Source organism: Talpa occidentalis, unplaced genomic scaffold (assembly GCF_014898055.3).
Source record: "Talpa occidentalis isolate TD23 unplaced genomic scaffold, MPIMG_talOcc4v2.1 talOcc4.4, whole genome shotgun sequence".
In the NCBI taxonomy this organism is placed as follows: domain Eukaryota; kingdom Metazoa; phylum Chordata; class Mammalia; order Eulipotyphla; family Talpidae; genus Talpa; species Talpa occidentalis.
The window spans coordinates 23,212,200-23,234,475 of NW_023604295.1; the positions used below are offsets into that span (position 1 = coordinate 23,212,200).

The 22,276-nt window shown below is 34.7% G+C and overlaps 1 protein-coding gene and 1 long non-coding RNA gene across 8 annotated transcripts in view; one reads left to right on the forward strand and one right to left on the reverse strand.

Moving 5' to 3' along the window:
* Positions 1-22,276, forward strand: part of NAALADL2 (N-acetylated alpha-linked acidic dipeptidase like 2) — a 1,155,955-nt gene that overhangs the window by 339,458 nt on the left and 794,221 nt on the right. The window contains exon 1 of one of the 7 annotated variants that reach the window (XM_054700378.1): positions 2,966-2,984. The exons of the other annotated variants lie outside the window; for them this stretch is intronic. The gene's annotated coding sequence lies outside the window, so the exon portion shown is untranslated. Of the gene's footprint in view, positions 1-2,965; positions 2,985-22,276 lie in introns of those variants that run through there. 7 annotated transcript variants of the gene reach the window in all.
* The window catches only part of LOC129146721 (uncharacterized), a 73,138-nt gene that overhangs the window by 420 nt on the left and 50,442 nt on the right, over positions 1-22,276 (reverse strand). The gene's annotated exons all lie outside the window — the stretch shown is intronic.

The following is a 22,276-nucleotide window of genomic DNA, read 5'->3' on the forward strand; positions in this document are numbered from 1 at the left end:
AAAGAGATGTTTAATATTGTTGAAGCATGAAAACTATTTATTGTCTGGTAGTTCAAAGCACATACTATGGGGTAATCTAGCTGGTTTCAAATACTGGTTCTATTACTTCCTCACTGTGAAACCTTAAATAAATGATCTGTCCAGACATTTGAGTTTCTCCATGTATGCAATGAAAACTGTAAAAGGGCAATTCTGAGGATTAGATGAGACAGAATTTTAAAACTGCCTGGAATAGAACCTAGCACAATAGTACAAACTCATTAAATGCCTAGAAATTGATTGGCTAAGTAACTGAGCAAGTTAATTATAAGAAGATTAAGAAATGACATATATTTTGTGCTTTCAAATATCATATAATATAGGAATAATAGTTGATATGGAATATATAATTCCATTTGTAATGTATTGTGCAATACTATTTTGCAAATAAGTTTGTAACATTTTATGAAATGGGGCTAATCAGGAAAGATTTCCATCAGGAGATATATGAGATCATTTTTATAGAGAGGGTTGAAGGATTACTTTATATATAAAACATGCTCTCACAAACTTAGAAATTATAAAACATTATGAGGACTAAAATAAAAATTAACCCATAAGTTGGCAACCCAGATTATTTGAAAAATCTATGAATGGCCTCCCTCACGGCCTAGGGGTTAAATCACAGTGCTATCACCACTATGGCCTGAGTTCCATCACAAACAGGGAGCTAACTCACACATGGCACAGCAGACCTCTCCTGCCTCACCCACTGCTCCCCTCAGCAGTGTATTTCAGTAGACCTGCCTGTTCTGCTCCCCACTGTGCCTGGTAAAATCTCTCACTGCCCACAGCTCTAGCCTACACCCCAGTTTTTCTATGCCAAAAAAAAAATAAATCTAATATGTTGGTATATTTTCTTAAGGGCTTTGTAAGTGTGTATAACTATATTTAAAAGTATAATTTGCTCATTTCTCATTCAGATATTTGTTACCATTTTCCCCATTTTTCATTATTTTCTAAAAATGTTGTCAGTTTATTGTGGGCATTTTGAGTCACTAAAGAAAAGAGGAAGGCATTCCTTGGTTTTGGGGTGGGCAATGAGGATAGGCGGCAAGGATTAAAAAAATAATAAGTTGTATTTAATCAAGAATGGGTAATTTATTTGGTTTAAAAACAGCAGAAAATGAAATTCCACATCCATTTATTTATTGAGACAACATTGATTTACAGTATCATACATGATTTAGAGCTATAGGATCACACCCTTCAGGAATGGGACACCTCACCATACCCACTGCATTTGAAGGAGGGAGTTACCCATAGCCCCACAGTCCAAGCACAGTGACACTCTTAGGTGCAATGGAAAGAGTGGAGAGTGGATGAGCAGCCTCAGCCATGCCTCATTAGCACTCGTCAACAACATCAAATCTACTACTTGACAGTCATTCGCCTTGTCTTGTTTCTTCATGTCCGAAAAGATATATCTGAAAGCTGGGTCAAAAATCAACCATGTACCATTCTAAGTCAAATCTACACCACAGCTGAAACATGGATAAGAGAGGCAGAGTCTTTGTTAGCTGCTACAAACCTGGAAACATTGTACAAAGGAAGTGTGTTTTCTGAAGTGGATTCTGATAGCCATTAGTTTTTTTGGTTGCTGGCAAATAGTTTTACTTTCTTTTCACTGAAGTTGGCAATAGAGTAAATTGATCCATGGGTTAGATGTGTGGCTCAGTTCTTGTTAATTGTGTTGTCAGTATTGTTTGGACATGGTGACTCTAAAAAGGAAAACAGAGCTAAAGCTTGGGCAGTCAATTCTGTGGAAGTAAATGTTGGGAGAGAGAAAAGACTTGTGCTTCTGGTTAACATTCAAGAGTAGTGAGTGATTTACCCACCTGCTCAGAGATAAAAATTGTACACAGAATATGAAATATCAGCACTCATGACAATAGGTATCAGGTAATGAAAAGAAGGGATCACTGAGATAGGAAACAAAAATGGTGGCTGGTAAGATTGCTCAACTCATTTCCTGGAGAAGGATTCTGGTCGCTGTGCATGGAGAGGGGAGCCAGACAGAGCCTTCTCCTGGTCTTGGGGAGCTGGGAGCTTGGGAAAGCCAAGGTTTCAAGAATTTGAAATAAATCCTTTTTATTGAGTTACTTCAATTTGAGATTCAGTTACTTTAAGGAAAAGGAGTCCCAAAAATACATTCTTGTATTTTCCTTTCCTATCTGTTTCCCTTATTCTTGAGTTCTTTTTCAAGTCAGTCATACCTCAGGCATCGCTGAAGTCACGTGCAAGGATCTGACAAGTGCCCTTTACGATGTAGCCTCAAGTATGTGAGTGGTAAAAATCACAGCCTTTAGAGTGATTTTCAAATTAAATTGTTAAAATGTGTTTTTTTTTTTTTTTTTTTTTTTTATCTTAGGAGTTTCTGAGAAATCCATTCTTTTGCAGTAAGGGTTACAGCTATCTTCTATTAGGGCTGGAAATTGACTTTCTTGCCACTGACACTTGACAGGATGTTTATTTTCCAGTTATAACACTCGCCAATTGTCCAACAATTTCTCGTCTCACAGAAATAACGAAGGTCAGCTGTGATGAACTACACCCTCTGTAGCCTCTCTGACAATCTCTTTATATCCATATTTGATATTGGTAATTCCATCATTTCCCATGAAAGAAAAGAAAAGAAAATTAGTGCAAAATGCTGTCGCTGAGGGCGGGGCAGCAGGAAGATATAAGTGTTTGCATGTTTTTCAACCTGACTATTAAACCATCACCCAACGAGGGAGGATGGAAAGTCAGCAGGGATGCACTTTTTTTCAAAAAAGCTCTGCAGCTTCAAGATAAAATGTAACCTTGCAGTTGCTAAGGTAACGTTTTTTTTTTTCCCCCTCCTTAGGAATAGCAGAACAAATTAGGTGAAGAAAACTTCTGTAAATTGTCAATACGCGGATGCCCTTAGGCTGCAATAGCTAAGCGTTTCCTTGGAATCCTAGGTAACCAAAATGTGGGGAAGTCAACTAAATGATGTGTTTGCTGTTGATCTGATTTGTTTCTTTTGAGCAATTTAATACAAAAATCATAGTCAACCCTTCTTTTCTAGTTCTTACAGTCTTTTGTCCCCTTGTTAATTTTATGCAACTTCATGCCCAAAAATGTTTTTAAGAATGAGACTCATGATAGAAAATATTTAGATAATAATAAAATTGATGAGGTTAATTTTTTGGCAGTGGTCTAGAGTCAGCACAAATCTACAATTATGTATTGATATTCTTCTCTTGTTGCTATTCCCTGGGGCTTTCTTGTGGTGTTGTCATCATTAATCTCTCATCACTCTGCTGACAGAGTTATTTATAAAAATATTTGAAATTAGTGTCTAATGGTTCATACATGATAATCTACTCATTGTGTTTGCTGTCACAGTATCCCAGTTTATTTTGAAATTAAAATACATTAATAATATCTATGATATTTCATGGTTTCTAAGATACATGCATTTCATATTTTAATATCGCAGACATTTGTACCCATCTTCCAGTTGATGGTGCTTTATGATTGCCATTGGCTACCTCTTCACTTTTAAAGTATCCAGCAATATATACTGTAAACAATGATGTAAAAAATCAGATAAAATATAGTATCATAACTTATTGGTTTGAAATGAGTTTTGGTAAAACTTTCCCCATAAACTATTTTCAACTTGGGTTACCATTCAGTACATTACCACAGAACATTATGAATTTCTAGACTTGCCTTAAGTTAAACTAGTCTTGCTGTCAATATTTGCTGATATATATTTTACCTGCAAGAGTTCTGCGGAATTATTCAGATATCACAGGATCATCCCTCACTATCTTCCTCTGCATACAATGCTCAAAAACACCAGTTTAAAAAATGGCTTTAGGGCCTCCCCGGTGGCGCAGCGGTTGAGTGCTGGGTTGCAAAGCTGCCCGCGGCCTCTGCAGCGCCGGTTCGATGCCCGGCTGCTCCCCGGCCACTGGAGGAGGGTCCCACATGGCGCGCCGAACCTCTACTGCCGCCTGCTGCTCCCCTCAGCAGTGTACTTCGGTCCTTCTGCCTGCTCTGCTCCCTGCTCTGGCTCTGGTGAATTCTCTCACCCACCCGCGCTTCTGACTGTACCCAGTGCGTGTAAAAACAAAAACAAAAAAAAACCAACCAAACAAACAAATAAATAAAAACATGCCTCTATTTAAAAAAAAAAAAAATTCTTTCCTTAAAAAAAAAAAAAAGAAAAAATGGCTTTACTCTGAATATACTAAAGAGAAAAAAACATGTTTGCCTGTAACCTCTACTTCACAATACTACTTGAGTTCCATGCCTGGGGAATCTGTGGAGGAGTAACACACTTTCACAGGTTATCTACCCTGGGATAGAAGCTCTAGCTTATAGTGGGCTCTGGAATGGTTGCCTCCAAATAAAGTCACTCACCAGTTATGCCCCTGTAAAGTCAGTTAATTTTTCTCAAATATGTATTCTCATCTGAAAATACAGAATATCATTTCCCTCATTTGAAGACAATGCCAAAGGAAATACTATACTACCCCATAACTGGTACTCAATAAATAATCTTTTCCTTTTCCAGCTTTTTCCCTATATCTTCTAATCAACTGAATGTTCCTTTTGTACCTGTTAATGAAGAATACAAATTTTCATATGTCATAATTTGAAAATTATTACTATTCTTAATATCATACATAATAATAACTAGAAATTGTTAGTCTGTTCTAAGTTGGGAGAGTTGAACTAAAGCATTTGATTCATGAAGCCAAGACAGAGGAAAGCAAATTTCTAGAAGACAGAGGAAAGCAAATTTCTAGAATATTCAAAACTATTATTTCAGTAAGCAATGCATTTCATATTTAATATGCAGGTTCAACTTTTATGATTTTATATGTTATTGCATAAAAATACATTAGTTAATGAAAATTTGGTGTGATATGAAGGGCAAGAACTTGGTAAATAGATCTGAATATCTGATAGGTTGAATGGTGCTAGTCATGAGACTTTAAAAAGTGACTTTTCGGGGCCTTTCTGTAGGTGAAATCAGGCTAATAATATTGTTTTTAAGATTATAAAAGGTTATAATGTGTAAAGTATCAAGCATAATCCATTAGTTAGAATAGATATTAAGGGCCTCCCCGGTGGCGCAGCGGTTGAGTGCTGGGTTGCGAAGCTGCCCGCAGCCTCTGCAGCGCTGGTTCGATCCCCGGCTGCTCCCCGGCCACCAGAGGAGGGTCCCACATGGCGCGCAGACCTCTCCTGCCGCCCGCTGCTCCCCTCAGCAGTGTACTTCGGTCCTTCTGCCTGCTCTGCTCCCCGCTCTGGCTCTAGTGAATTCTCTCACCCTCCCGCGCTTCTGACTGTACCCAGTGCATGTATAAACGAAACAAACGAACAAACAAACAAATAAATAAAAAAAAAAAAAAAAAAAAAAGAATAGATATTAAGTAAAAGTAGATTCCTTTCTTAGCATAGACATTTTTTTAGAAAGGGAATTTTTCTCATACAGGTGATGTTTGTTATAATAAATTTCAAAAGAACATTTTAAAAAGTAGTATTATTAAAGATAAATTCACCTATAATCAATCTGTACACGACACCACCATAACTTATTTATTTTTTCACTTGGACTTTGTGTCTTTTGACCTCTTCAAACATTTCATCCTCCCTCAGCTCCCCTCCATTCTGGCAACTACCAGTCTGTTCCCTGTATCTATGAGCTTGCTTTGTTTTGGAATCATTTTTTGTTTTCTACATATTCCACATTTAAGTGAAATCTGAGGGTATTTGTCTTTCTCTGTCTAATATTTCCTTAGCACAAGGCACTCCCCTCAAGTTTGATCTTGCCATGTTGTTAAATGGGAATGTTTTGTTCTTTTTTTTAATCACCAGGTAATATTCCTGTGTGGTATGTGTTGTGTGTTGTGTGTGTTAGTATGTGTATTCTCTAGCCATTCACCCCATAATGGATGCTTAGGTTGTTTCCATATCTTGACTTTTGTAAATAATGCTAAATGAACATAGGGGTACATATATCTTTTTGAATTGGTGGTTTTGCTTTTTTGTATAAATACCCAGAAGTGAAATTGCTGAATCACATAGTTAATAACGCTCTGTGGCATATTTTAAATTCACTGAAAGAGTAAATGTTCTCTCCACAAAAATTAATAAGAAAAATGTTTGTAACTATGTATGGTGATGCATGATAACTAGGTTTATTTTGGTGATCATTTTACAATGTGTACAAATACCAAATCATCATGGTGCACAACCAATGCTAATATATGTCCATTACATTGATAAAAGAAGATGGAATACTTGAAGGATCGATATCATAGTCTGCAGGAGTTTGCAGACAGAAAGGCTAAGTCTTTGTAGCTAAAAGACAAGGGCTTTGAATTTAGTGAAAAAGTAAGAATAAACTTTACTATATATAATCTAATTCCACAATTCTCCACTCTTGGATATTTTTGTGTTTGAGTTTTAATAATATGTTTGGGGCTTAGCAAATTTTCTTTTCTTTTTTTTTGGAATGTTTGGGATGGCAAAAGATAAGGGAGTTAAATTTAATTGCTTAACTGATGGACTTATAATAGAAATACGGCTATAATTTAGCTTTATAAACCATCACTTGTGGACTGATAATTTCTATCAGTTCTGAGTTTTCTATATAAAAAAAAACAATATTAGAAACCTGATATTTGCTACCCAGTTATTAAAATGTTTACAAATTTGAATGGACTAGTCCTAAAGTTAAGAAAAATTTATTGCAGTGAGTTGGATGGGTTATTTCATGTGAGTTAGTATGGTTGTTGAGGGGTATATGTTGAGGGTGGTAGCAGAAAGGGTGTCACATTGTCTTCTGTGTAGTGCTGCTGATAAAGCTCATTCAAGTAGTGATTGAGATGATCCATGTTAGGGGCTTAGTGACTGAGAGCCAAGCTTTGGAAACAGGCAGACTCAATTAACAGAGTTTGACATTAGAAGGTTAAGTAACTGTCTACCTTAGCTTTGCTAATTTTAATACAGACACTTCACAGAGTTATCATGAGTAACAGACTCAGCTTTTGAACCAAAGCAGTCTGGTCTGAGGACTGCTATGTCAGATGTTCAAGATGTATTTTATTTAAGAAAATTGCATTCAATTCATTTAATTGAGTAGTAGGAAGGAAAACAAAATAGGTCAATAATTTGAATAGATTAAAAATTAAATAAATATGTAATATTTTAACAATTTTAGAAAAAATAAGCTAACATTTGATGCAGCCTCAACTTCACGTATTTGTGGTTTATTTTATTTATTATAGTTAATTAAATCAGGGAGATTGAAAATACAAAATATATAAAAAGCTAATATGTAGCTGTATTAATTTTAGTGTATGATGTTTCTAGTAATATTTCTGCTTGCTCACCATCTCTCTTATGTCTGTGGTTTTAGTGTTTCAGACAGTAATTCTCATTTGAAATTTTGTTACATGACATGAGCTCTTTAAAATTAAGAATTTGACGTAATTTTGTTTCAACAATTAATTCCAGTTCCCAAAGTGTATATTAATATCAGTCCATAAATAGAATGCAGAAGATTGAGTTTTCATAGGGTCTATTAAAAATAAGTTACTTCTGCATTTATTAAATGCTTCTTCATTTCCATTTCTTACCTGTTCATGAATTTAGTTAAGAACCTTAGAACCTATTGATAAAAAGATATATATATATAACCAATGATAAGATAACTGCATGATTACTGTATTAAATTACATTATACATTTCAAGAAAACTACTCAGTGACAACTTTAATTCCATGACAATTAACAATGTCTTGAAGCAATATACATGCAGTGTAACTATAACTTTGATTCTTTAAGATGTTCCTTAATTGTGGCAACGTGTGAGCCAGAAAATGTTATCCATGGATTTAGTTTCATGAGCTTATTTAGTTCACTTGAAGACCTCCAGTATAGGGTGTTAAACAATTTTGTCCATTCAAGTTGTTCACTAAGTACTTGAAAATTATTTCCCTAAATCAAGTAAGATTAACTGCTTGGAACTTTTACTTTATGACCTAACTAAAAGTAAGTTGTTCTTCAGTTTACTTGTACTTGTTTTAGATCTATTTATTACTGTTTTTGATCCATCAACTTTAGGAAAGTGAAAATAAATGAAAGCATCAACTGCAAGTTGATTTCAAAGATATTTGTCTATAAAGATTTTACAGAATTTTTACTACAATTTGCTAAGACTAACTGATCATTTACTCTGTATATTTTAAAATTGGAAATAAAATTAATGTCAAATATCTTCAAGAATGTTTATGTCATTATGTTCATACTGAAAAATCTATGTTAAATACTTATGAGAAAAATGAAATATGAAAATTGACAAATATAAAGAAGCATATTTTGAAAGCATCCATTGTAATGCTTAGTAACTTTTACTATGTAGCATATTTTATTTCATTTTTAAAAAGTGGGATGATTATGAAAGTAGATCAAGTATAATAAATATCTATTTAATCAGAACAGTATTAATTGTGTAGTTATTCAGAATAGATTATTCACTTGTAATTTGGTCTAATAATGCTATAAGTTGAGCCTAGAGAAAGTACTTAGAAAGCTTACAGATATAATGAAAATAGGAACATGCTTATTAGATTTTTTTTAAAGATTTATTTATTTATGCATGCAAGAGCTGACATACAGGCCAGAGATGTGGGGGGTGAGAGGATTCACCAGAGACAGAGCAGGGAACAGAACAGGCAGATTGACCGAAGTACACTGCTGAGGGGAGCAGCGGGCGAGGCAGGAGAGGTCTCCTGAGCCATATGGGTTTCTCCGTGGCAGGCCGGGCATTGAACTCATGCTGCAGATGCTGTGGATTGCTTCATAGTGTGGTGCTTAACCCCTTGAGCCACCAGGGAGTCCCACTTACCAAATTTTGATAGACATTAACATGTAATGGAAAGTAGACTTTTTGAAGTCAGATCTGGGATTGTAATGTTGCACTTAATCTTGGTGGAAACTTGAGGTATTTACTTAACTTTCTGCACCTCATTTTCCTTTTGTGCACATTGAGAAAAATAAATCTTTGTATCAGCTAGCTATTAATCATAGTAAACATATTTATTGCATAAGTAACCACCCTACACTTACACATTTGAAATAATAATTATTGCTCACAAGCCTGAAGCTCAGACAGATTCCTTTGTGCATATGCAATCAGTCATGTTGATGAGTTAGGTGATTCTGCTCATTCAGGGTCTGGTGGTTGATTGACGTTTGTTCTAAGGTGGCCTCATCTGGGACAACTGGGCTCTTGTCCATGTGATGGCATATCCTCCAATAGGCCAGCACAGGTTTGTTCTTATAGTAGTGATGGGGTTTGAAAGTAAGAGGTATACAAGCATCTTGGAACTACCACATTGTTGAGCCAACAGTTCTTTGGTCAAAGCAATTCAGAAAACCAGGCCACATTTCAGTACTGTGAAATAGATTCCACTACTCCCATCTTGAAGGCGGTAGCTATGGGGATGAATTGCAAAGTGTGTGAAGCAAGAAAGGAGTGAAGAATTGTGGCCATTGTGGCCATTTTTGCAATGTACCATAGTCCCTGGCAAAAAAAGTTAATATTATATCCAGAAGAATATTTCACAGAAAATACACCAATTAATTAAACTTTATTTTGGAGCTAAGCCACTAGAATTTTTATATTTCTGTACTGTTGTTATTTGTTGTACTTTTTCAAGGCTGTCATATGACTAGTTGTTTCACTTTTATAATTGCTTAAAATAATTTGACTTAAATATAAAAATTCAAATATGCCAAAATTTTAGAATGAAAACATTAGTTTTAGAGATTATGTTTTCAGAATTTTAAAGGTCAAAGCATATGTTTGGTGGGAAAATACATTTTTATAATATTTGGGTATAGATTGAAGCTTTCCTTTGTGACGTTCATCCATTAGTATTTTCTCCATCTTTCCCTTAGTTGTAAAAGGAAGTAGATAATAAAATAGAAATAGCTTTATCTTATTAATATGATGAGTTATTTATTTATTTACTTTTTAAAAAATTTGAACTAAGTTTAGGCTTGTTGAACAGTTGCAAAAACAGGATCCAGTTCCTTTATAGGTCTCAACCCATTTCCTTTAATGTTCATTGTGTCAATATTAGATAATTAATGTACAGTGCAACTTTCAAAACATGGGAATTAACATGGTCACACTATTGGTGATTATACTACTGGTTATACTTTTTATGTATTTTTTTTAAATCTTTTTTTAAAGATTTATTTATTTATTTATACAAGCACTGGCTACAGTCAGAAGTGCAGGAGGGTGAGAGAATTCACCAGAGCCAGAGCGGGGAGCAGAACAGGCAGAAGGACCGAAGTACACTGCTGAGGGGAGCAGCGGGCAGCAGGAGTGGTCTGCGCGCCATGTGGGACCCTCGCCTGGTGGCCGGGGATCAAACTGGTGCTGCAGAGGCTGCGGGCAGCTTCGCAACCCAGCGCTCAACCGCTGCGCCACCAGGGGAGGCCCCTGGTTATACTCTTTTTTTTTTTTTAATATGTGAACACATATTTTATTTTTTTAGTTAAATTTTATTTTTTATATTCCCCATACAATTACAACCCCCTTATTTTGACCCGCCCCCCACCTGCCATAGAGTGTCTCTGGTTCATAGTTGTTTGTCGATTTTGATATTTTCTTTCTTATAGTTATTCTTTTTCCTGGTGATGGCTATACTCTTAACTATATATTTATTGAATGCCATCAATGTTTCCCATGATGTTTTTTTTTTGGTCCTGTGAACCCCCATTGCATTTAGTTGTTATTTTAAGTAGGATTTTCAGTTTGAAAAATTTCCTTTTCCTTCATGAACTTGGCATGTTTGAATTTATTTTGTAGAAGTTACCTTATTTTGGATTTGCTTGATTTTCTTCCTACATTAGAGTGAAGTGGTGCATTTTTTGATAACACTGAAATGATGCTGTATTCTCAGTGCATTTTCTCAAGGGACTTATGGTGTCACTATGCCTCCTTACTTGTGATACTGACCTGCCTTCTTGGTAAAGCAAACATCTGTGAGGACTTCCCATTATACAGAATGTCTGTCTTTCCTTTTTAGTTAATAAATATTCTTGGGAAAATATTTCAAGATGATATGAATCACAGGTGCTAGTTTCTAAATAACATTCTGGAATAAAAGAATACAAGGTCTCCTTGGAAAACAGTTGTTACTAGATGGAGCATGATATATATATAATGAACTGAAACATTGTAAGTTGAGACATTTTAAAAAATTAAACAAAAAAGATGGTGATTATCAAAAAACAGAAGTCAACCAGAAGAAACTCTTCGTGATCAAACAATTTTTTTAAAAGATTTATTTATTCATGCATACAAGAGCTAGGGTACAGCTAGAGATGCCGGGGGTGAGAGGATTCACCAGAGACAGAGTGGGGAACAGAACAGGCAGACTGACTGAAACACACTGCTAGGGGACCAGCGGGTGGGACAGGAGAGGTCTGCTTCGCCATGTGGGTAGCTCCCTGGCCTGCCGGGGATTGAACTTGTGCTGCAGAGGCTGTGGGTTGCTTCACAGTATGGTGCTTAACCCCTTGCACCACCAGGGAGGCCCTGATCAAACACTTTGAACAACAAAATAAATAATACTTTTGGAGATTTACCCCGTAGAAATTTAATACATATCCCTTCATTTATACAGATAAAATATGCTAATATTATTCAAGATGGATGTTTTGTTAGCTTGGACAATTATTACAAAATAGACTAGACTGTCTTACTTAAATAACAGAAATTTATTTCTAGCAATGCAAGATGCCAGGAAGTTGAATATCAGAGTGTCAACATGTTTTGATTCTGATGAGAGCCCCCTTCTTGACTTGTGCATGGTTGTTGTCTTGCTATATTCTCACATGCGAAACAGATTAAATGTGTTTAAGTCTTTTCCTTTTATAAGGGCAATACTATAATTAGGGTACCCCTCTTAGAAGGACCTCATCTAAGCCTAATTACATCCTCTATGCTTCACCTCCAAACACTTTAACAAATGAATCTGGTGGATGGGGTGGGGGAAGGCAGTGGTGAGATACAAACATTCAATCTATACCAATGGAGAAGGGAGAGCTATTCCATACAGTAGGAGTTAATAAAAACAGCATAAAAGGGGAAAAAAGAAAATCACCATTAGACAAACAACATAGTAATAATATTTTGTCTACTGATGGCTCTTAAAATCAGTGACAAAAGTTTTAAGAGAATGAGGATTTGCATAATACCTTTCCTTTTTAAATCTCATAAAAATAATTTTCTGAAACATACTAGTATTTCCTTCTCTTTGCTGTTTTCTTACCACATCCAGATACAATCATTTTTCAGTACCCTATTTTCAAATAAAGAGAGTAAAATCATTCAAATTCATTTTTTTTTTTAATGTAGTCTTTGGTTAGACAGAGAGGTATAGAATAAAATGTCAGGTTCCTTGGTGCTTTCAACAATATATTCTCAAGTTATGTTAGCTTTACACTGCAGGCGTAAAATATAAAACCTCCATTTGTGCTATCTTTTAGAAGTTTACCGGTCAAAAAAGGCCCATGTCCTGTCTTCTGGTAGAATAATTATTACAAGAACACATGCTGAAGTGATGCTTATAAATCTAATCAGCTGTGTGTGGGACTGAGGCATGAAACTAGATTTGTAAAAGCAATATAAATGGAGAACACATAGTATCTTAATTGCTCCAAAACATTCTGTTCTTTCATATATATATATATATATATATATATATATATATATATACACACACACACACACACACATATATATTTTTTTTGGATGGAGGAGGTAGAAATATCCTAAAAATTAAAAGCATATTGTTATATCTATAATCTTGGTTTCCCCTATATTTTTTTCTTTTCTTTTTTATAGGGTTAAGATAATGCAAATGAAATTAGAAAGCAACAATCAGAAATGTAAGTTAAAATGTTGAGTTACAAGAGCTAGGATGCTAGAAGTCAATCAGTTCAAGGTGTTCCTTTAACAGATGTGAAAGTTATAGCACTGAGGTTAAGGAACTTCTATTCTAACATTATACTTAACATTTAGTACTCAATAATAATATTCCTTAAAAATTATTTTAGATTTCTATGGTGATCTTTTAAGTGAAATCTCTTCTGCTCTATCTTTACTATAATAGAGCCATCGTTTTTACTCTTTTAATGTGCTTTGCATAGATATTTTTCTTTCTTGCTCACTGACAAAAGTTGTAACTTTTGTCAAATGATATAAAAGGAAAAAGTCTCATGTAAATTTAGAATGTAAAAGGAAATCAGCTAAACAGTATTACCTGTATTGCATCCTTTAAAAATAGAATTTGGAAGTTCAAAGGGAAGGTCATTTGAGGCATTTTATAGAACCACTGAAAGAATATATGAGGTGAGCTTATTTTTTCATGTATTATCTAAAGAACAATTTATTTGTAAAATATATACCTAGTATAGCTTTGTTGATGCTATATACATATACTATAACTAATTTAGAGTGGTGTTGAGTAATTCTCCACCCCCCCTAAATTTAAGAGTGGTTATTATTGCTATCATTGGCATATTCTATTGCTTGCATTATTTGGATGCTCATTAGATCTCATTTTTATAGCTCTTGGAAATGACTTCAATGAAAATTAATATAGACCTTTAAAAAATATGGTATGAATAACTTTGAAAATTGCACTGTATAGTATACCTTATACTCTAAACACTTATTAATGTGTCCTTCAAGTAAGATGAATATATTAAATGCTTTTTGCTTATATTACATTTATGGCTGTTGGGGTAGGATGGGCACAGAGCAGGGTTTCTATGATTTGAGCAGACTTGCGGGTAAAGGAGAGTCCTGAAGCCCTGGGTGGCTTTATCAGGCTTTTATTGATCTTTTACATGTAGTGTGGCAAACAGATACATAGCAGGTAGGGGTTGGGGGGGCAGCCAGGAGGCCTCCAGGCCTCCAAGCCCCCTGCAAGTCCTCACTCTGGGCTCTCTGGCCTTCTTTCTCATTTTTTTCTCTCCTGTTCTTTCTCCTGCCTCTGCTTCTCTTGGCAAATATATCAATACTGCAGCAATGGCTCACAGGACCATAGGAGTAAACAATACAACTTATAACAATGTAACAAATGCAGGTGCCTGATCAGGCATGGCGAGGGCAGAAAAGCCTAAAAATCCTTTACCCTACAATGGCTGAATTTAAAATAATCATTATAAACCTAACATTAAAATGCTGTTGTTAATAAAATATAGTTGTTAATAAAATATAGTTCTATATTTACACTTTGGCGGGGACATATTTTTACACAAATTTAATATGCTCCTTCCAATTCATAGGTATTTTGTTGCTCAATCAAAATAATTTGTTGACTATAGAGCATGCCAAGTGCTCTCTAAAACCATGTAATGTTCAACCAATGATATACTCAATCCACAGCTTGGGAAATAATATCTAGTTGTAAAATTATAGTTGCTATAAAATAATACACCAATGCAATGTCAATTAGAATTTTAGATCATAGTTTGGAGTCCAAACTCCTTGGATTTGATTCCTGATTTTAACAACTTAGGAGTTTTTTGACCCAGAAAAAGTAACATAACCTCTCTCTTTCACTAGCTCATGTATAAAATGGGGAAGGATACTAAAAGTGCCTATATCTTAAGGTTATTATAAAGTTTAACTGAGTTGAAGGGCAATGCAATTAGATTGGTCCTTTACCACTTGTTTCTATCATTAACTCCTTATTTGGTTTTATCAAATGGAAAGTAGAAAAAGTGGTTTTTTACCAGAATTAAGTGGAAAGAACCAAATCACTACCATACAGCTGCAGAGTGGGACTAGAATATTAATTGTGTCTTTAAGGGTAGATGCCATTCAAGTGTGCTGAATTATAAGAACAAAGAGATGGAGGTAAAATTTTAGAAAATGTTTGGGACACAATTAGATTGTTGATGAGAATAGAGTGGTAGATTCTTGTGAGTGTGTAAGAGGTTTGAAAACCAGGTTGATTTGACCTTAGATTTGAGGAATTGAGGCCTGAACAAATTGCTAGCCTGTGAGATACGTGTGTTCTACTGCCTGATGGCTTGTTATCTGCTTTCACCTTGAATTTTGTAATTCAAAAGTTTAGACTTATTTTGTCTTGAAGAAATGATTGAGTAAACTCAAATAACTCCAACGATTTTTGTGTTCTTTATATAGATGAGATCAATCCATTGGTATCAGTTTTGTTTTGAGATGCGTTTTCTTCCTGTAGCATTTTAAACATGTTCACCAATGTCAAAGTTTCACAATTTATTGGAAACTTTAAAGACATAAAATTATTTTTGTAATTTCAACCCCTGATGGAAACATGCAGTGCAGCTTACAGTGTCTCTTTCACCAGAACTGCAGAGTATAATGTTTCATTGCTTTCTCCCCAGGAGTTGCTGCATTACCAGTTAGGATATATCTAACAGCATATCATTAACCAGGCACCATCAGATCATCAAAACAAAGAAACTGCTGAAGCTGAATTAGATGTTCTCACTCTAATAATGAGTATAGTGGCACTATATAAAATCAAGACAGTAGCAACAACACAGAAAGCCCAAACTAATTTCCTGTATTTCCAAGCATTAGATTATTAACTTTATTTCTTCACCTTAGCTTAATTTTTTTGTATCTTTCCAGGTATGGAAGCCATTGGCTAAGAAAGATAGGTGCAGAGGTGATTGAAATATAAATTAAATCTGCTGAAATTTAATGATATTAAAATGAACAGTCATTGGGCATATTGCTTCAGTACTGATTAGAGAATTGTTGGGCTCTCCTTAGTTCCTCAGTCATTCAATAAACACTGCTGGAGACTGAAGTGTCTCTTGACTCAATGATGCTTCATTGTTATGGTTTTTAAACAACAAAATATTGTGGAGTTTTCTGGTTTTGGTGAATTTTTGCATGAAATTTACCACTACTTAAAATTCCCAAGATTTAATTTTGTGACTATGACTTATATTAATATATTCAAGATAACCTTTAATGTAATGTGTTATTTAGAAAGCATTATTTTGAAATTTGTAACAGAAAAGATTATATGCCTTTTGGCTCTGTTGAACCATGGTGCCTTTTTGCTCTTTTAATTAAGGGTATTTCTATTCAATAATAAAATATCTTCTATTGAAGAGGAAATTATTTGGAACTTTTCTGAAATGATACTTTCCATTACCTGAGGTAGATACAATCCCCTTTCAAATCCTTGATAATTGAGCTGTTTTTTTCCCTCTATTGTGAACTAATTTTTTTTTCACCCATGAGCTTTGTTAAAATACATCTTCCATACACCTTTCAGTTTGTTCTAGAGTCTCTCTATAGCCTGTGATCTTTCGATTATTAAACTGCATCAGGTTTTTGAAAAGAAAAATCATGTCTCCTCATTGTAGATTCTGATGCTTAGTTAATATTTATAGATTTTAGAATGACTATAGTGCCTCTTTTTAAAGCTTTATCACAGTTTATTTATTTAGGTAAAACAATTTATGTAAGAAACCTGAGAGAAAAAAAGAAATAGTCATTAGAATAATTCAGTTAAATTTTTGATTGTTTGGTGTGTGTCTTCTCTAAATAGGCTATGATTTTTGCCCTATGTGCTAGAATAACTGATGTTATTAAAAGATATTTGCTGTAGGGTTTATAGATATTTACTCTAGGGTATCTATTTTTAATTAATAATCCAGATGGCTTTATATTGTTAGCTCTTAAATCACACCTTGAGAAACTCTGCATGTGAGTAGTAAATTAATATTCAAGAAACATTTTCAGTTTTTGATTTAGTATAAAGAGACTCAGTATGGTTTAGAAACCATTCTGTTGGCTTCATGATATATTCAATTTAGTCATTCTAAAATATTTGTTAAATACCAACTATGTAACAAGTATTGTGATATGTAATATGGAAATAGTGCTCAAAAAAAAAAAAAAACTTTGTGCTTGTCCCAATGAACATATAATCTGGTGAAAAAGACAACTAAAAAGTGATGTAAAAAGTGTGAAGACTATTATGATGGGGAATCACAGGATATTGTTTTATGATTGTGAGTCTTTTATTTGCCATCCTTGAAAGAGGGTTTAAGGAAAGCATGCCCACATAAAGCCAAGTAATCTATGCACCGTGCAAGAACACTAATGTGTATTTTAATGAGTACTGTAAATGCACTGTTCAGCCTAGGTTAAGGTTAAGGCCTTGCTTTTCCATTTTTAGGGCATTAGCTTATTCAGCTTCAGATATTTCTAAAACTGAAAAGATCCGAACACTCAAAGGGTTTTTTTCTATACAGTTAATTTGATATGATTGTTCATATGAAGTCAGAAAATCAACAGCAAAAGATGTTCTCTTTCATGTGTAACATTATTCTAAATGCATTAGCATTTCCCAATATTGTGAGATTAAAACTATATTAATAAGTTTCTGGGTATTCTTTGTAGATGTTGAGAGCCAATGGCAGTTGCATTACATTTTCTCACATTCATATGGAATGAAAATCTGACTCATAATAAAAATATGGCTCATGTACCTTTGAGAAACTGTTACCAAATTTAAGAGGAAATTCAAGATAAAATCTTAGAGATATACTGGCTATTTATTTTATCTTCTGTAGAATACTTTGATATGTATTCTACCTTTTTTAGTCTCCTATTTCAAAATTGCCACTTGATTGGTAACAGTGATATGGAGCAACAGCCTGGGGAAATTTGAACTTTTCTAGTTAATATTCACACACACGCACATTTGTGACTTAGCAATTTTTTTAAGTTATATTTATCTAGGAAATGTTGAATTACACCTCTGCAATGTGATGTTATTTTACTATACCTTCCACCAAAGCCCCAGCAATCCTCTATTAGACCCCCATTTCCCCTTTGCTCCCACTCCACCTTATCCCCATTCTGGTGGCCTTAGTCATAGTCCAGTGTGCTCTTCCCCTCTGGTTCTCACCCTTTCCCCTAAACTTCAGCCTCCTTCCTCCTCTTCAGATCTATGATCTGACCCTTTGTTTGGTTTCTCTGTATTCCACATGTAATTGAAACCGTCCAGTATGTACCTTTCTCTTTCTGATTTATTTTGTTTAGTATAAGTCCTTCCAGCTTCATCCACGTTGCCACAAATAGCTTGAGTTTATCTTTTTTCATCATGGAGTAGTATTCCCTTACATATATGTACCACATCTTCTTGATCCATTCATCTGTTTTTGGGCATTTACCTTGTTTCCATATCCTGGTTATTGTAAATAATGCTGCAGTAGGATTGCCAATTATAAATATTTTGATATGTTATCATGTTCTTTTAAGATTTCACTTCAAGTAAGTACCCTATATATTTATTCTCATACAAACTAATAGAAAATAACACTGCAGCATAAATTAGGGGAAGGTATTATATCTGAGTCTTAAGTTTTGTAATCATTTTTCCTAAAGCATAGTTTTCTCTAAAGAATAAATTTAATAGGAATCCAGAAAGTGTGATTAGTTTAAAAACTTTATAACATAGAGGTAAGATATTTTTGATCATTGCCATGTTATTGCTGCTTTTCATTTTCAGTATTTCTTTTCCTATAATGATGGCAGGACAGTGATCATTCATTTTGCAGAAACAATATACAGAAATGCAATGCCACATAGCCTGATGTTATGATTAATGATTTATATTCTGGGGAGGAGAGTGCTCTGATGTTGAAAAGCTAATTATTGCTCTGGTAACTCAGAGTTCCTTTAAACCTAAGGGTGAGTGTTCAGTGCTCACAATTTCAGTATGGGAAGTACAGGGAAAGATTTTTATTTGTGCTAACAATTTCCATAGATATGAGATTTTGGAACTCACTCTAGTTTAAAATTATTTTTTTTTCTTTCATTCCAGAAGAATCAGAGCTTGTTTATTTTGTACACAACATGTATTTGGGAGGAAAATTATTCCTTTGTAATGAGTTTGATCAGTTTAGAGTCTGAAATGCCTACTGTCAAGGAAATACCCATGAATTGTTTCCTTTATATAAAGGAAGTCATACATTAGATATATCAAATTTTAAATTTAAACTAAAAATTAGATGAATTTAAGAGTCATACAACTATAATAAGAGCTACTTACATGCTACTATTACTAAAGACCACTTGTTAAACTAAACCCAAACCCAGGTTTTGAAGTCAAGGTCATTTCAAAATAGAAGATAAGCCATAATTGGAGATTGCTCTGATGATACTTTTGCCAGGTTTCACATGATTTAGGGCCCAAAATTCAGTAGTTTGTTATTTTCTTTGTTTTTAATTCACTAAAAAGTGTTTTTCAAAGTCACTTGAATGATTCACTAGAGCAAGGGTCAGCAAATTATAGCCCACAGAACAAATCCATCCTAATGCCTGTTTCAAATTATTTCATTGAAATCTAAGTATACCAATTTGTTTTTTATTGCTTATAGACTGGAGAGAGGTCTAGCTTGTGATGGAGCCCAAGGAGACTTGTAGAGGAGATGAAATGTTTATCTTGTTTTTGATGATGAAATCATGGGTACATACCTAAGTTAAAATTGATCAATTTGTTAATTTTAAACATGTGGAAATTCCACCCATATCAATGTGGAATAGAGAGGTTGGGATCACCTTTTACCCTAGAAAAAACTCTAAAAAATAATATTTGCTCAAAGAGAGAATTAGAAATTCCCAAAAGAGTCAAAGGACTTTGTCACAGAACTCTTGCACAGAGTTTAGTGTCTAACTTCAGGGAAAGGCAGGGAAGTCGTAAAGGAGATCATGAAGGGGAAACTAGATACCCAAACTAGCAGAACAGGCTGTGGGTCAGCCATCCACAACAAGGAGAACCACTCAAGGACACTGTAAATTTCCTTCTCAAAAAAGAATGTAGTCAGGCACGGGCATGGGTCTGACTTAGGTCAGTGGGAACTCTGTGGCTTACACTGGCAAGAAAAAATCTTCCCCCCACCACCCTCCTAGGTGTAAGAGAACAAAGAGTCAGCAGATGGAACCAGGCCAATTTTGATCATGGATCCAATAGCGAAGAAAAGAACTTGGTGAGATTCACCAATCCCTTAGAAAGTGTCAAGCAGGTGAGCACAGATCACAGCCTGGGTCCCTCAAAGCAGTGCAGCAGCAATGGAGGTTGTGGTGGTGGCCTTTGCCTACAGCCATAGCTGGTTAACAGGGCACACACCCCATTCACCCACCTTCTACCTGCTAGGGTTAACTGAGTCCCGGCTCATGAACCAGGTGGCCCGGAGCTAACACTCTTCACTAGGTAACTCAAGAGCTTCCTAGATCACAAACTGTGGGAGAAAGGAACAGCAGGGAGGTAGGGACATTTAGCCAACTGAAGCACTGAACAGAGCTTGCTATGGGGAGAGAGCAGAGGACAAACCTCACTCTTCAACAAAACTGAAATCAAGAATGTAAGCCCCAGACTCTCCACTGCCTTCATGGCAAGATTAAGAGAAATAAATAAAACAAACCCACAGGGCTCCAAACACAAAGAAGCAAATAAGGCAACACATATGCCTTGGAAGCAAAGAATATTTGAAGACAAGATGGAAAAGCAAAATAAGAAGAACAGAAGTTCTGGAACAAATATAGCTGATACAGAAATAGAAGATCTATCAGACAGACTTTTAAACAACATTATTAAAAATGCTAAATAAGCTACTGGGAGGTCAGTCAAAAGCAGATAAACAGGTGCAAAATCTTAGAAAGAAGATTCAGGAACAAAGAAAATTTCACCAAAGATTGAAAATACTAGATGAACACAAAAAGAGAATATGAATGAAATGAAGACAAATATAGAAATTGCTTTATATAGAATTAAAATGACAAAAAAAGAATTTCAGAAATAGAATATTCAAATGTACAAATCATCTAATTAGACATAGGAAAAATAAGGAAACTGTGAGACATATCAGATTCAATTAATAGCGGAAACATAAGGATAATGTATTTTCCAGGAGGTTAGAAAGAGAATGAGAAAGATCAGAGAGCAGCAATTCTATTCTAAGAAATAATAGGTAAGAATTTCCCAAACCTAAGGAATGAATTAAGTATGGATGTCCAGGAAGCAGAAAAAATACCCACATTTCTAAAAGCAAAATGATCATACCAAGGTATATGGTTGTTAAATTATAAAAATCAAAGTTAAAAAATAATTATAGGAAGGAAGGAAAAATAAAATAACTTCCAAAGGCAGCCAAAATAAGCTTTTCTCAGTCACTTTCTGGGCAAAATGAGAGTATAATGTATTGTTCACAATCCTTAAAGACAAGAACTGCCAGCCAAGAATACACTCTGGTGCAAAATCATCATTCTAACATGAAAGTAAAAGTGAAATAAAGGTTTTCCAGACAAACAGAAGATAACGGAGTTTATTACCACCAAGCTTACCCTACAAGAAATGTTAAAAGGAGTTTTTCTACAAGAAAAGGAAAAACAAAACACCGTAGACAGTAGGAATACAAAATCAGAAGCCTGAGAAAGATTATTATAGTCAGCCATAAAGCACTGAAAGGGAGGAAGAAATGGACTGTATAGTTAAATGCTAGAGAACAAACACCAGCTCATAATGGGCAATTTTAGACATAGCAATTAGGTATAACCCTCATTGTAACCAGTAACCAGAAATCCAGAATAGAGGGAAACAGATAAAGATGACATAATCACTAGTGAAAGCTAGCCAGAAAGAGCAGACAGAAACAAATGGAAAAGGAAACAGCAGAAAAATAAACAATAAAAAATTAAAAAAAAGAATGACTGATAATAAGCAGTATATATCAATAATTACCTTAAGTGTGAATGGTGTGAACCCACTCATAAAAGGCACAGGATAACAAAGTAGGTTAAAAAGTTTAAACTATCTCTACTTTGTGTATAAGAGACCCATTCAAAACCGAAAGACAACAGCAAACGTAACATGAAGGGTTAGAACAGAGACTTAAATGCTATTAATTCAGAAAGAAAAGCAGGAACTGCAGCTCTCAAATTGGCTAAACTAGACTTTCAGCCAAAAAAGGTAATCAAAGACAAAGATGGATACTATATAATGATCAAGGGAACAATTCATCAGGAAGATATAACTTATTAATATTTATGCACCTAACACAGGTGCACCTAGTTATACAAAGCAGCTATTAAAAGACCTAAACAACACATTGACAAAAATACAATTATTCTTAGAGACCTT